Below are 17,211 nucleotides of genomic sequence, written 5' to 3'. Positions count from 1 at the left end.
GGGCACTAAACACAGCTAAGCTTTTCAATCTCCTTTTTCCGGGGGGGGGGGGGAACTGCATTTTTTTTTTTTTACTATTTACTTTTGTTTAAACCATTATGCCAGAAAGTCATACAATTATAGCTGCTTTGTCAGTCAAGAATAGATTGTGGTTGTCTAGCACTTCATCTTTTTGAATGTAGCAGTGTATTGTACAAACAATATTATACTTGGTTAAGATTCAGTATTATTATGATTATTTGGGGGGGTGCAATTCTGAGTAATTATCATAATTATTCTTGACTCTGGGACCCCTTTGATGACAAGGCGGCTTTAAAGTAAACCACTTGGACATAACAACCCAAGATATTTGAAAGGAAAGTGCTGCCAGAATCAGAGGTAAAAACTCGCCATATTTTAAGGCTATCCTGATTATCAGGCTGTTTGCGTTCCTGGGCTGTCTTTTCTGCCATCTGTGAGCACCACAAGCAAACAACCTCTTTATGACAATCACTTCAGTGTAACTTGAATATGTCTGCTTTTGAGGACTTGTGCAATAAGATGGTGCTAATTAACTGTCAGCCTTCTTAAAAAAATATAATAAACCAGTAGACTGCACTTTTGAAAGATATTCTACCAAAAAAATTTACAAGCAAGAATTAAACTTCTGTACCAAACTTTGCAGGCTCTATTATAAGTAAATATATTTACTTTAAATAATTTTCAGGTGATAAAGTTTTTTATTTTTCTTGTCAGTTGCCTGTAGGAAATAATATATTTTTCTCTCCAATGGCTTAATAATTTTATCCCACACCCTCCCCCCAAAAGGAAAGAAAATCAAAAGAGAAACATAAAAGAGAGTAAAAGGAGGGAAGCGAGAAAATATTTATATGTAAAGACAACCATGCCGCTGCAAAAAATTGTAATTGCATGGATAAATAAAAATGAGAAGAAAAGAGAAAATGCAGTTCATGTCACAAAAAATATAATCTGAATTAGAAGCAGCAGACATTAAAATTATTAGTTTAATATCAAAGATAAATATTTTCCTCAAGAAAAAAATATTTGTAGAACCATCATGATGTACAATAAAAATGACATTTGAAAACAATTCTCTAGCAGCTGTAATTGCCATAGAAGACTATAGTAATGAAGCTGATACTACTTGAAAATGAAGCATTAAGAAGAAAATTTCCCAGAAAATAAATGAAACAAGAATGAAAAGTTTTATTTTCTGATTTAAATTTGTCTCTGAAACTTGATTCTCCAAAATTTCTCCAAGAAAAAATTAAATTTGATACTATAAACACAGATATGAGAAAAGTACAAAAATACCTTGTTTTGTGGGGCAAAATTTTATTTTTTCATATTGAAAAACTATTCAAGTAAAATTAAATTACTTTTATAATTTCTATTTTATTTTTAATTACTTAAAGCTGACTCAAACCTTATCAATATTTTCCATTCATGGGATTTCCTGAAATTGTTTGCATGGACTTTGAAGCCAGGCCTTGTATTCTTTTATGTAATAATTTATAAATCTTATTTTTTTCATATGTTATTATTATCTGCCACATAAAAATTAACCAGTAAGTTATTTTTATGACATTTAAATCCACTTATCTAATTATTATTTTAACACATTTTGAACTAGATATTAACTGTCAAAAATTCTCTTTATTGTTTGGTGCAGACATTTTTATAAATGCTTCAAGTCGGTTCAAAATCTATAAAATTTCATATAATACTTGATATAAGATATAGATACGTGCAAAATCTATTGCTGATTTTACTTTTTATGAAATTTGCAGTTCTTTGCAAATTAGTGTTTTACCTTTAAACCTATTACGATAACTAATTCCTGTGCTGATTTGTGTTCCTAAGTGAACCTTGATAATTATTTTCTTTATGATAAATTTTTAAAGCATTCCTCAGATGGCAATTTTGGACTACCCTCTAACTTACCACCTAGCAAATAGCCACAATGTAAGAAACTTGACCATTTAAGCAATAATAAGTGCTTTTAAATGTCTTTAAAGTACATTTTCTATTTTCCAATTTTTAAAGATTATTATAACTTTAGCTCTTTAGAATTGGCTAGAAAAATATATTGAAGTAACTGTATTTCAGAAGAAACCATTATAGTAACAACTTAGCAGCATTTTTAAGAACGCTTTTTTATGTGTGAGTATTTTCAGGAATGTTTAGTGTTCCAAATAATCATGGTGCTAAGTGTTTGAAGATACATCCCTAAATATTTTCTCTTCAAACACATTTAAAGATTGGAAATAAATAAGAAATTATTTTGTTCCAGCATTAAATCATAGTAAAATTTTCAGTTCCTATCACTGTCCTTAAAAGTGAAATTTAATTCTCTTTAATAAATAAATTGTTTAGCATTTTGTGTTCAAATTTCATATAGCATGATCTCTTAGATTCTTCTGTGATCTTTGATATATACTTAGCATTTGTATTCTGTGATCTCTGTTATATATTTATTTAGCACTTCCAACAATACTGTAAAATAATCTCAAGTTCTATTAGAACTACTATAAAAAGAGGAAAAGAAGTGCTACATCTTTTACCTAATTATTTCAAACTGCTGACAACAACAAAAAAAGTGTTTCATAGGAATTTATTAGCTATGAATGATCATATATAGATTTTTGCTTAAATGACCCATTTATCAAAATGCTAAAGAAAAGTAGATTTTTCTTTTTCTCTTTCATATACTTTCCAATAATCAACTTGCAGAATCAGAGCGACATGTAATATAAATATAAATGTAATATAAATAGGAAAATGCTACTTTAAAAAGTCTTATGCATCTGACATCAAAATAACACTTGAATAGTTGTTTCAAATTGACTCATCAAGCCAAAAAGGAACTCTAAATGTTATTAGCTTCTGCTGAATTAATAATAATCTTTCCTAGAAATATGGGATAGAGAGGTGAGGAAGAGTGAATTTTCATTTAATTTAAATTAATGTTGTAATTAATAGACACTCTAGTTCAATGAACTAGATTTTGGATTTTAGTGGAGAGTAACATTTTAATCATCTCATTTCAGACACATTTAACTCATGTGAATGTTTGTGGTAGAGTTCATGGAATAAATTTTGAAAAAAGTGTTTCAATGGTCATTTCTGGAATTGGTAAGACAATGCCCAAACAATGGTTAGTACATATAACCATTCTTCTCCTTTAGAAACTTGCATTTTCTCTAAATCGTATTTTTTAATATTTATGAAAATTTAACTTCACAGGATAAAAGATTATATAGCAATTTTACTTAGAACTATATAACATTTTAAGATCACTCTCCTTTTCTCTGGAGGTTCTACATGAAAATATTTGGATGGACTTAATTATAGCTGCTCTAAGACTCATTGTAGTGTAAGTAAACTCTTTGCAGCTTTATTGAATTATCTAAGAGAAGTTTGTTTATAGAAGCTAAAGGTCCCTTTCTGATTCACTAAGGCCTTCCACATTCCACTCAGTATGTATTTATAAAGTACATATGTTAATTGTTTTCATTCAGCATAGAGAAATCGGAACCATCTATTAAGGTAATTTTGAGAAGCCAATCCTCTTCTTAAAGGAAAAATTGAGTCAAATATCTTTACTTTCAGTCTGTGCGGCAAGCTTATTTGGGGCTTTCACAAGAAAGTCACTCGGAAATATTTTTCTTCTGTCTAATACAATATTGATCACAAAGCTGTGAAATATTTTAGGTGAGAGTTGTTGTTTTTTTTCTTTTAACAGCGCCTAATATCAAGTTGGTACAGACATTCAATGAAGCCAATACTCTCTCCTCACTTTCTTACTCAAACTACTCACCAAAATCTTCCAAAAATGGTCAGACAGAAGACAAAGGGTGAACCAATGCAACAGTGATACTCACAAGATGACACTATGTTGGAACTAAACTTTACAACTTGGGGGGAGCGGGAATGTGGGAGTGATGTAGGAAAAAGCAGGGGAGGGGGTTACAATGTTCTACCTTTACAATAAAAAAAATCAGCCTTGGAATTTGTCTTCAAAGTGAGTTTAATAGTTGCAAACAAAATACTCCTATTTTACGCCATACTTTATATTTAAATCAAGGTCAGGAATATCTGTGTTCACCAAACCTAACCCTAAATGTGTTGCAAAGTCAGATATCCCCTTATGGGATAAGGATTTTTCCATTACAAGAAATATTCAGGGTGGGTAGTGGCTTTTGAAGGTTATTATAAAAAAAGACGTTCAATATTGATCTGAGCAATGAATAGTAGCATTCTTGACCTGAGTGGGTGTACCTCGCATGATGATCATTTTGAAGCATATTATTTCCTTTGTTGTTTGGTTAATTAAAATAATCAATAACGAACACTGCCCTGTGGTCATAACTATACTATCTGCTTTCATTTTCTTTACAAGATCAATAGGTTGCCTCTTGCAGCTGTGCAAGAGCTCTTCATGGAACACAATATGGAAACTTGAACTTCTTGGTCACTCTTTACATATCCTTTGAGTATTGGCCTTCTGAGCAAAAGGTTCTCTTTGTTTATATGTACAGCAGGTAAAATTTAAGATTATTCTTAATTTATAAAGGAATGTTACTATTACTTAGATGAATCACCACAGATATGCATGCATTCTTTTGTTAATTTCGACAACTTCAAAGTAAAGAATCTTCAAACACAAATTTAGAAATTAATAACATGAACCCTAGTTAATGTACCAAATGTTTTCACTGTATTTGATTCCAGTGCCCTGCATCTTGTATATACATTTTTCTAATTTGGGGAGGGGAAGGGAAATAACAAAATGCTGAAAGAAGGATACAGGCTGACCCATTGTAACAATGAGATGTACAAGACACTATGTTGAAAATGAACTTTACAACTTGCAGGGTGCTGGGGAGGGAGGAGATAGGGAGGTGGGGAGAGAAGGGATAGTAGGGGAAAAACAAAGGAGGGGGTAATAATGCTCAGTGGAAAATATTCTCATTATCTTACTCATGTAACTGAAACCCCTCTGTACAGTATCTTTACAATACAGTGAAAACAGGGGTATACCATGGGGGAAGAACATACAAAGGAAACAAAAGAAATCACACAGTACATTATAAGTCCTTTAAAAACAACAGCAACAAAGAAAAAACCCTTGTGTTCCTATCTTGGGGTTCATTTTGTTTAGCACCATCTTATTTGGTCACATGTGCATAGCTTTTGACCTTTTCTACTTGTCTGGTAAGATTATCCTAGATGTATACTAGTTATTGCAAATAAGAGAAACCATGAAACTTATGTTTCTTTGGGCCAGTCTTACTTCATTTAGTATGTATTTTTTTCCAAGTCTTTCCATTTCCTAATAAATGGGGTGGTGTCATTCTTTCTGATTGGGCATAGAATTTTATTGTAGTATGTGTATATATATTTATGTATATATTATATATGTGTGTATATATATATATATATATATATCACATTTTCTTGATCTATTCATCTACTGAAGGGCGTCTGGGTTAGTTCCATGTCTTAGCTATAGTGAATAATGCTGTGATAAACATAGTTGTGCTGGTAGCTTTAGTATGGCCTTGTTTATGATTGTTTGGTAAATGCCTAGAAGTGGGATTGCTGGGTCATATGTGTAGTCTTTTGAGGAACCTCCACAGTTTATCAGATAGTTTTAATAAGGTATTTGTATAAGTGTTTTTTTCTTGAAATGTTAAATAATTCTTTCAATTATATAAAATTAGGAATATGACATAACAAGGTTTGAGGGAGTTGCATGTCATGCAAGCATTTGAGGACCCAATCATCATGTTTGTGAACAGGAAAAGAATCCCTATGACTGCTTTCTAGGGAAATTTTTCACAATGAAATAGCTACTTGGTATGTGATAATTCCTAATCATGACTTGCAATGGAAATGAGTAGACTCTAGAATCTTTGTACATAACCGGGTATGGACAAATTATTTCAGAATAAAATATTAAAGTGAATATTAGTTGCTTTTTAAAAAAATCAGTTCAGCAATGCTATCTTCTCAGAGATATAAAGAGAATGCAATTTCTTGTCATGTGCCTCCAATTCTGGACAATGCTCAATGCAAAAACATGAATATTTTGACTATGAGACTTTGTACTAATTCCATGCTGGAAACTTCATTACTTTCTGATTGGTGAATGTATTATCTCTTATGTGACCACCCTATTTTTCTTATGTTTATATGTTACTAAGGATTTTCTAAATGAGCTACTGGTCTCTCAATCTCTTATTTTCTCTAGCAGGAAATATTATTAATTTTTTCTGCAACTCTGAAATTATTCTTTGAGATTATTTTTACCACTTAGTTTATACATTGCTTTTTACTTGTATACAATAACTTAAAAAATCATCCTTCCAGGGTTTGTTTCTTAAATAGAAAGTTTCTCTAGTACTGGAGCTCTTCTCCAATACTAACTGTGAAAAAAAATCAGCCTCATGGGGCATTTAATTCTAGTTTGCCTTGGAAAAGAATCTAATGTTGAATCTTTTTAATGGCTCCTGGAGAAAAACTCTATTTCTGATTAGTTAAATGTATAGGTTTCTATGACACATTTACTTTAAGGAAAGAATGTTAGATCAGTTGAGAAAATGTTCAACAGTATAAGATTAAATATCTGAATAGCTACTTCCTTAAAATGTTGAAATAAGAATGACTCCCAATGATTAAAACAAAATTTGTTAACGAAGTATGGAATTTGGAGATATATTTTCCTTAGGATGTTAAAATGATTCTGAGAAAAGCTCACAGACCAGTTATTTGAACCTTGCTGATGGCACCTTGCTCACTATTCTTCTGGTTCTTTCTATTAGCTGTACAGAGAATGATTGACTATGTTTCTTAATGGTTCTTTTGTAGAATTTTTCTACTTCTTCACTTTTGCTGCCTTTTTTTCCTTATCAATCCTTTGTTTATAAGTCTGTTTATATTGACAATCATTTGATAACTGCTAAGCATTGCTGTATTAGACAGTAGTTTGCAGCCTGATGTACAAGTGTTGGTGGTACTTAGAGCCCTAGGCTTGACTGCCTTTCTGATACTGTAAGTTTCAATATTGTTATTTATGGTACATTAAGAGATTTCTGATATCTAATATTTGTGAGTTGATCTTGACTTCTTTTATACAGAAGTTTCTTTATGGGTATTAGCTTTTAAATTTCTAGAAAGAAGAGCTCTTTCTTTATTTACTTTTAGTATCTCTATGGCAAATGTAGTCATCATCAGACCTTTGGGTTGTCTAAGGCCTGCAAAGTCATTTGGCACATGACAGGACAGACACATATGTGTATCTTTTGTCAGCTTCATGGCTGTCTGTCTCCAAAAATAATTTTATATGGCCCATGATGTTATTATAAATATCCAGATAGCCCTTGGCAGAAATACATTTTTCCTTCCTTGGCTTATAGCTACTGAAATCTCCTTTTCCAACAGAAATGTGTTCAGGAGCATATTTCTTACACTTCTAGACCTAAATTATTCCTCTTTTAGTAGAAAGTCATTTGACTGTGCCTATTCTTTCTCCTGTAGGTTTTAAGGATCAGTGTGGCCTACAGGTTCAAGAGAAGACTGGATTTATGAAGTTTTGGACTTCCCTTTTGAGACATTGCACAAACTCTTACTAGTTCTGATCTTATTAATTCTGTCATTGTCTATGGTGTGGTCCGTCCAGAATGGACCTTTACTTTCTCCTTATTAATCCCTTCTGTCTTTGAATGATTGTTAAGATCTACAAATATATATATACATACAGACTAAATATTAAGATACAGACTTTCCTGGAAAGACTTGCGTCTGTGCTGTATGAGAACATGTTCCCTTGCTTGCTGAAGTCTTCATTCTGGTTTTCTACATCAATATAAACACACTGTTGTTTCATAGCAGATTCCTTTGAGTCAGTACCACAGAAGGCAAAAAGCAGCTTCCACATTTGGGTCTCTGTCAATCATTTTCTTCCCCTATGCTCCATGACTACTTGGATCCATGTAGAAATCTAATGCTAAGTCCAGGAAGTGGAAGTCTACTGTATTCTGCTATTATTATTGTTAGCCTGGGTATGTGTGCTTATACCCATGTACATGGTATTAGCATTGTTTGTGCTTCTATTAAAACTAAATTTTCTTCTCAGAAAATTATGATCTTCTCTCTACCCCAGTCCTGTGACAGATAGAGGTAGCAATGACCAAGGGAGCAAAAGTTGAAAATATATCTTAATAGTATATTCACAGTACCTTGAGCACATAGGTAGTTTTGAGAATGATTGTCAATTACCATGAGTTCTGAATTTGTATGATTCTCAATCTCCTTGAGTTCTAAACATTTGAAACAGTTCTGAGAAACATAAATGATGACATTTGGTGTCTTTATGTATACATAGCTGATTGTATTAAATGGTGATTAAATGTATAGATTATAGTTGTTTTTTAAAGAAACAAGGCATATTTGTTTATATGCCAATCACTAATGTTGGCTACAATAACTTGAAGCACCTGTGCATTTGAGAGCAAGTCACATCACATACTAATTTTCTGGAAAAGCACCTACCATCTGAATAACATAAAATCTATTTCAGGTAATACTTGTTTATACTATATGTAACAAGAATGATAAAGACTTGCTTGCCCAGACCTAGTGCTCCACACCTATAATTCCAGCACTTGGAAAGCAGATGCAAGAGGATCACAGACTGGAGACAAATCTGGGCTAAGCAAGTTCCAGGCAAGGCTGGGCCACGTATTTGTCCTGGACCAGTTCAGAGCATATGACATGACATTACATCACATAGTCACATAGTGAACATCTTCTAAAGTAGAGAACTAAGGAACAGCATGTGCTTTTTCAGAGTCGGGCTTCACTTTGTTATCACATTTCTCCACCTAGTCTTCAACAGAAAAACCTCTGGCAGAGAAATAAGCCAAGCAGCACAACTCCTTCTGCTTTGATTCAAAGCAAAACTTTTTAAACAGGTTTGACATTTGACCAATAAATGTGTTTGCTTTATAATGTTCTTTTGTTGTTGTTATTTTTCTCCATTTAAGATGGCAATATCCATTGATTCTGCTCTGGCCCCATATTTTCTTTTATCCTAATTTTGATTTGACTCAACCTTCTTAAAATAGGTTGCAGTTACCCAATATTATATCCTTTTTCTAACCCTAACTCTAACCTTTACTGGAACACTGATATTAACCCTAAGCCTAATTGTACATGAATTCTAATATTAATAGTAATATTCTATTTCACATTCATCCTAACTTATATTCAGCTGTAGTTCTAAAATTTTTTCTCAAGTTGCCAGTAAAGTTTCCATTTCCCTAATCTAAACCATAAACTTGGCCAGAAACTCTAATATTAACCTTGCTCCTAATGGTAGATCAATCATAAAGTTAACAAAAATAATGCAAATTTTTCTCTGTCCTGATATTCCAGTTATACTTCTTGAAAAAGGTTGCCGTTTTCCCTAAACTCTCCAGATTTCCTGACTCTAAATCTGAAGCAATCTCATTCTCCTAATGTAAACAATTACATCTGTTGACCTCAATTCTGATATCATGAAAAATACTGCAGTTTCATTGATGCTAACTTTCCCTAACTCCTAGATAGTAAAGTATGTTTACTTAACATCAACTCATTTCTTCGCCTTAACCATAACCTTAAATGTAATTGAAATCTAACCATAATTGCAACTCAAATTAAAAATGAATAGTAATGTTAGGAAAATACTTTAGTTTCTATTGAAATTCAAATTTACTTTGCTTCTACTTCTTACTCAGTTTTACCTTAAAATTTACCTTTCCATAGCCCCCTACCATAACTGGAATTAAGAAAACACTAACCCTCACCTTAATCTGAATTATATCAAAATGCTAAAAGTAACACAAATGCACTATTTTTCATTCTTTTTTTTTTTTTTTTTTTGGTTGTGAGGCTTGAACTCTTGGCCTGGGAGCTATTCCTGAGCTCATCAGCTCAAGGTGAGCACTCTACCAATTGAGCCACAGCACCACTTGTGGTTTTCTGTTGGTTAATTGAAGGACTTGCTTGCCTGGACTGGCTTTGAATGGCAACACTCATATCTCAGCCTCCTGAGTAGCTAGGATTATAGGCATGAGCCACTGGCACCTAGCTCATTCTAATTTTGACTCAACTTATCCTTCTTAAAATAGGGTGCAGTTTTACCCAATATCTTAATCTACTTCTAACCTGAACCCTAAGCACACTTGTAACACTAAAGATAACCCTAAGCTTAATTGTCCCCAGATCCTAATATTAATAGAAATACTGTATTTCACATTTATCCTCTTACTCATAGGTCTAAACTTTACTTTCAGTTTGAAACTAAATTTCCTATTTCTGTAACCTTAACCCTAACTCCAGCCAGAAACTCTAACCCTAACCCTGATCGTAATGGTTACCAATCCTAAAGTTAATGAAAAATACTTGAGTTTTCACTCAGCATGGTATACCAGTTGTTCTTCATGGCAAAAAGTTGCTCTTTGCCCTAAATTCTTTAGATTTTCTGACTCAAACTCGGAAACCATTTTATTCCCTAACATGAACTATTATATTCACTGTCCTCAAACCTTGATATTATAAAAAATATTGTAGTTTCCATTGATGTAGCTTTTCCCGAATGCATAGATGTTAATGTAAGTTTCAAATTTACTTAAGAGTCTAATCTATTTCCTAACCATAACACAATCCCTACACTTAACAGGAAACCTAACTGTAAATATAAGCCTAATTCATAAGGAACAATCTATAGTTTCTATTAAATTTCACAGTAATTTTATTTCTAACTGCTTCTTGACAGCTCAGTTTTATTCTAAATCTTTACCTTCTCACACACTAACACTAACTTGAACCAGAAAACTAACCCTGAACCTAGCCCTAATTACCCTTGAATACTAACAGTAGCACAAATAAACTAGTTATTTTTCATCCTAAATTTGAATCAATTCATCCTTCTTAAAATAAGTTGCAGTTTTACACAATATCTTACCCAAATTATAACCCTAACAATCCATATTTGGAACACTGAGTCCAACCCAAGGCCTCACTATACCCAAATCCTCATATTTATAGCCATGTATTATTTAAACTTCATCCTAATTCTTACTTGGCAGTAGTTTTAAAATTTATTTTCAGTTTGATACCAAATTTCTCTAATCCATTCCTAATCCCAGACAGAAATCCATTGTCTTCAAATTCTGATCTTATGAAAAATTCTCTACTTTGCATTAATCCTAATTTTTCCTAGATCCCGATGTAAGTTAAAGATTAATTTAACACCTAACCCATTTTCTCGCCCTTTCTCTAGCAGCAATAGTAACCAGAGATCTAACCCTAATCACAACCCAAAATAAAACTGAGGAGTAAACTTAAGGAAAATATTCTTCTATTGAAACTTCGCTTTTACTTCTTACTGGAAAACTCCGTTTTACCCTAAAGTTTACCCTTCTCTAACCATAACCCTAACCTGAACTAGAAAATTCACACTAACACTAACTCTGGCCCTAATTACCTGTGAATGCTAGAAGAACACAAATACACTAGTTTTCTTACATCTTCAATTTAAAAAATAATTTTATTGTAAAGATACTGTACAGAGGGGTTACAGTTACATAAATAAGGTTATGAGTACACTTCCTATTGAGCATTGTTACCACCTCCTTTGTTTTTTCCCCTACCATTCCTTTCCTTCCCACCTCCCCAACTTCTCCTTTCCCACCCCCACAAAGTTGTAAAGTTCTGTTTCAATATAGTGTCTTGTACATGTCATTGTTACAATGGGTCAACTTGTATCCCTGATTCAGCATTTTGTTATTTCCCTTCCCCTACCCAAATTAGAAAAATGTATATACAAGATGCAGGGCACTGGAATCAAAGACAGTGAAAACAGGGTTTATACCATAGGGAGAAGAATGTACAAAAGAAACAAAAATAATCACCTAGTACATTAAAAACAACAGCGACAAAGTAAAAACCTCTTGTGTCTCTATCTTGAAGTTCATTTCCCTTAGCATCATTTTATATGGTCATACGTACAAAGCTTTTGACCTTTTCTGCTTATCTGGCAAGATTATCCTAGATGTATACTAGTTCTTGAAAATAAAGGAAACCATGGGACCTATTTCTTTGGGTCTGGCTTACTTCACTTAATATAATTTTTCCCAAGTCTTTTCTCCTAACAAATGGGGAAATGTCATTCTTTCTGATGGAGGCATAGAATTCCATTATATGTGGAGGCATAGAATTATATATATATATATATATATATATATATATATATATATATATATATCACATTTTCCTTTTTATTTACTTGTTTTGTACGTTTTTTATTGTAAAAATGCTGTATAGAGGGGTTACAGTTACATAAGCAAGGTAATGAGTACATTTCCTATTGAGCATTGTTGCCTCCTCCTTTGTTTTCCCCTACCATCCCTTCCCTCCCACTTCCACAACTACTCCCCCCTCCTGCCGGAGTTGTAAAGTTTGTTTTCAACATAGTATTTTGAACATCTCATTGTTAAAATAGTTCAACCTGTATCCTTATTTAAGCATTTTGTTTTTTCCTTTCTTCTCTCCAAATTAGAGAAGTGTATTTACAAGATGCAGGGCACCAACATCAAATACAGTGAAAACAGGAGTTATACCATGGGGGAGGAAGATACAAAGCAATAAAAAAAAATCACATGGTACATTATAAATACATTAGAAACAATAGCAGAAAAGAAAAAAGATATTTATGTCCCTATTTTGGGGTTCATTTCGCTTAACATCATCTTATATGGTCATATGTACATAGCTTTTGACCTTTTCTGCTTGTCCTACACATGTACTTGTTATTGCAAATAAGGGAAACCATGGGACCTATATTTCTTTGGGCCTGGCTTACTTCACTTAATATAATTTTTTCCAAGTCTTTCCATTGTCTAACAAGTGGAGCAATGTCATTCTTTCTGATGGAGGCATAGAATTCCATTACATATATATATATATATATATGCATATATATATGTATGTATATATGTACATACATATATATATATATATATATGTCACATTTTCTTAATCCATTCATCTACTGAGGGGCATCTGGGTTGGTTCCATAGCTTAGCTATGGTGAATAATGTTGCGATAAACATAGTTGCGATGAAGCTTTAGTATGGCCTTGTCTGTGATTGTTTGGGTAAATGCCCAAAAGTGGGATTGCTGGGTCATAGAGGAGCTCTATGTGGAGTCTTTTGAGCAACCTCCATACTGCTTTCCAAGTGGTTGAACAAGTTTACACTCCCACCAGCAATGCAGTAGGGTTCCCTTTTGGCCACATCTCCTCTGGCATCTGTTGTTATTAAATTTTTTGATTATAACCATTTTGAGTAAAACCATCCTTCTTAAAATAGTTTGCAGTTTTACCCAATATGGCACCCTGTTTCTAACCCTAAACCTACTGCTACCTGGAACACAGGTTAACCCTAAGCCTAATTGTCCCTGAATCCTTACATTAATAGCAATATTGTTTATCACATTCATCCTAACTCTTACTCAGCTTGTAGTTCTAAAATTTAATTCAATTTTGTGCTAAAATTTCCATTTACCTATCCCTAATCCTAACCTAGGCTGAAAACCTAAACCTAACCTTGATCTTAATGGTAGACTATTTCTAAATTTAATTAAAAGTACTCCAGTTTGGGCTCATCTTGATACTCCAGTTGTACGTCTTGAAAAAAAAAGTTTCAATTGGTCCTAAATTCTCCAGGTTTTCTGATTCTTATGCGGAATCTGTTTTGTTCCCTAACATCAGCTGTTATACCCATTATCCTCAAATCTTGATCCTATGAAAAATACTGTGGTTTTCACTGATCCTAACTTCCCTTGAATGCCTAGATCCTAAGGGAAGTAACATCTAATTTCTTTCCTAACCATATCCCATACCTTAAACATAACCAGAGACCTAGCCCTTATGCAATCTACATTAACACTTAATTGTAAATGTCAGGAAAACCCTTCAGTTTCTAGTCAATCTCATATTTAGTTTACTTCTAAACTAAACCCAATTTTAGTGGGAAACCCAATTTTACTTTTCCATAACGCTAACCAGAACCCTCATCTTAATCTGAATTATACCTGAATGATTAAAACACCAATACACTAGTTTTTACTCATCCAATTGACTTAAGCTGCCTGAATCCATCTGCTATGGTGCCAAACAAAAGTACTGCTTTTTCTTTTTTTCTATTTGTTTATTTATTATTAATTTTTTTATTGTGAAAATACCGTACAGAGGGGTTACAATTACATGAACAAGGTAATGAGTACATTTCTTATCAAGCATCGTTGCCTCCTCCTTTGTGTCCTCCCCTTACCATCCCTGTCCTCCCATCCAGCCTCCCACCCACCCTACCAAAATTATAAAGTTCATTTTTCGACATAATGTCTTGTACATCTCCTTGTTGGATGGGTCCACCTGTATCCCTATTTAAACAATTTGTTTTTTTCCTTTCCACTCCCCAAATTATACCAACATCAACTACAGTGAAAACAAGGGTTATACCATGGGGGAGGGACATACAAAGCAACAAAGAAATCATCTTATAAATATTTTAGAACCCTAAGATAGGACTCAAATGGTTTTTCTTTCTTGGTTTTTCTTTTTTGTTTTTCTTTTCACAAATTTTATATTTTGTCCAATAATTATGTTTACTTTATGATGTTCATTTTGTTTCTAAGTTTAAGAAGATGACATTGCCCTCCTCTTTTTTTTAAAATCTTGCACCCACATTCCAATGACAGCTGCTGATAGAAGATCTGCTCTGCTATTCATAGATTCTAACAATGGCTATGTTGTGATGTGTTCAAGAGTTGGAGCTCATTTTGGAGTTTCAATCCACTACACTCTTTCCTTAGGAGAGTAGAAAGTAGGAAGATAGTGAGAAGAAGAAGGGGAGCTGGTGGAGAGTAGGAGAGGAGCATGGGAAAAATAAAACAGAATTCCTTCCTTGGGTTATTTTTGACAGAACAGAAAGTTAACAACTGAGACTTCGCAGTGCATGTTGTACTCTAGGAGAAGGAAATAGGTTTGGCAGTAGAATTGCATGCTATAGTAATTTTGTATGGCATGTTAGGAAATAAAGAGGCTAGAGCTTTTTTTTTTTTTTTTTTTTTTTTTTTTTTTTTAAGAGACTCCTAAAAGCCTACAAAGATACAGCTAGATTCTATTCTCCGATCTTTATGAAGATGAAGAATTTTATGTAGTTTTGTGAAGAAAATATATTTGTACCTTATCTTGGTGTGACTTTTTTTTCTTGTATTTGTATTTACTGTCTGTGTTTCTGTCCAAGAACCTTTTTATTTTTTTTTTTAATTCTGTCAGCAGTGGAAATGTATAAGATATTTAAGTTTATCCCCTATTTTTTGTATATTGAAAATACTGTATAGAGGGGTTACAGTTACATGAGCAAGGTAATGAGTACATTTGCTACATTGTTGCTTTTGTTTTCCCTACCATCCCATCCCTTCCCTCCCACCTCCACAACTACCCCCACAACTACTCCTCCCCGCAAAGTTCGTTTTCAACATAGTGTTTTGTACATCTCATTGTTACAATGGGTCAACCTGTATCCTTATTTATTATTTTTATTTTTTATTGTAAAGATGACCAAGAACCTTTTTAAAAAAATCAGATAGTATCATTAAATAATTTGTTAGTTTCTTTTTTTAATGCTGTATAGTTTCAATGTACAGATCTTTGACTTCATTTTGGAAAAATTTTGGAAATATGGTTACCAAACTCAGGTACTTAAGGTAGTTGTTTTTAAGGGTTAATTGTGTATGGACAAAATGTTTTCAACTTTATATTTTTCATCAGTCTTAGCACAGCTTTCATGCTGTGTTTTCATCTTTTATGCCTTTCTTTAAATAGACACACCAATAGGTAGGTTATGTGAGTCAGTCTAAAGCTTTCTTCCTTGTTCCATAATTAAACAATGCCACTTGTAAAGAGAGGGGAAAAAAGAACTTTCATTCAAACAAAATGCAATAAATGCAAAAATGGCAGTTTGAGATTTTTATTATATGGGTGATTGTCTCAATTTTCTATTTAATTTTCTTAGTGATAACTGGATTTCTCCATAGAACTCCTTTGAGATCCTGAATAAAATATAACCTGTTTTATTTTTCTAATCTCTAAATAGAGTACTTATACAGACTATTTAGAAGAACAAAGTATTAATGATGTTAAATTATTTTAATTAGTGTAAAGCAGCTCTCTGAAATAAAGGTATTCACATAGTATTTGTTCTGTACTCCAAATCATGTTTTAGCCTAGCCTCCCAATTATTTGGTCTACTTTTGATAAAAAAAATTAAAGGTTGATGATGACATACTGGCTATAAGCTTTATATAATAATTATTTAGTTGTATTATGTAATAGAATGCCTAGGTAGTATTATACTTTTAGTGAGTACTTTTACATTTTTAATTAAAAGTTTTTGTTATAGTTGTATATTAAAGTTTATTTTAAAATAAATAGCTAACAAATATTTTTAAGTAAGAGATAAACCCATGAAAAACATAGAATGCAATTTTCCTTTAATAGAGGACAGGCAAATCCAATACACTGGCAGTTTTATCCATTTATCATCTTTCCTAACTTACACCCAGTCTTTTCACTGTCACCTCTCTTTGCCCTGCATCTCTTACATCTTAAAAATGAATTTATCCGGGGCTGAGAAGTTGGCTCAGTGGTAGAGTGCTTGCCTTGCATGCAGGAGGCCCTGGGTTCAATTCCTCAGCACCACATAAACAGAAAAGGCCGGAAGTGGTGCTGTGGCTCAAATGGTAGAGTGCTGCCCTTGAGCGGAAGAGCTGAGGGACAGTGCCCAGGCCCAGAGTTCAGGCCCCACAACCAAAAACAAAAAAAGAAAACAAAAAAAAATGAATTTATCCAAGACTGTATTGATTCTTTCGCCATTTATGGGAGGGCGGATTAAAGTAGCCTAGTAAACGAGCTGTACTAATCGAAATGATTTTTAAAAAATCCGACTCCACCCCCATTTTCCAATGCTGGCTGGGTCATTTAAATAACACCAGTCACCCTACTTTTTTTATACCAGGTCTCTCTTTCTTTACTTGTATGGAAAGTTAGACGAAAAGACTACAAGGAGGTCATCTTAAAACAGAAAATGGTAGATA

At 33.1% G+C, this 17,211-nt stretch overlaps 1 pseudogene; it reads right to left on the bottom strand.

Annotated features, from left to right (window-relative positions):
• Positions 1 to 5,715: 5,715 nt before the first annotated feature.
• LOC138833068 (small nucleolar RNA U13) lies at positions 5,716 to 5,813 on the bottom strand (annotated as a pseudogene).
• Between the last annotated feature and the right edge of the window lie 11,398 nt (positions 5,814 to 17,211).

The sequence above is a fragment of the Dipodomys merriami genome, unplaced genomic scaffold (genome assembly GCF_024711535.1).
Source record: "Dipodomys merriami isolate MVZ:Mamm:240054 unplaced genomic scaffold, mDipMer1.0.p SCAF_20, whole genome shotgun sequence".
NCBI lineage: Eukaryota > Metazoa > Chordata > Mammalia > Rodentia > Heteromyidae > Dipodomys > Dipodomys merriami.
The sequence above is the reverse complement of the archived record's forward strand: the minus strand, read 5'-3'. Positions and strand labels throughout refer to the sequence as shown.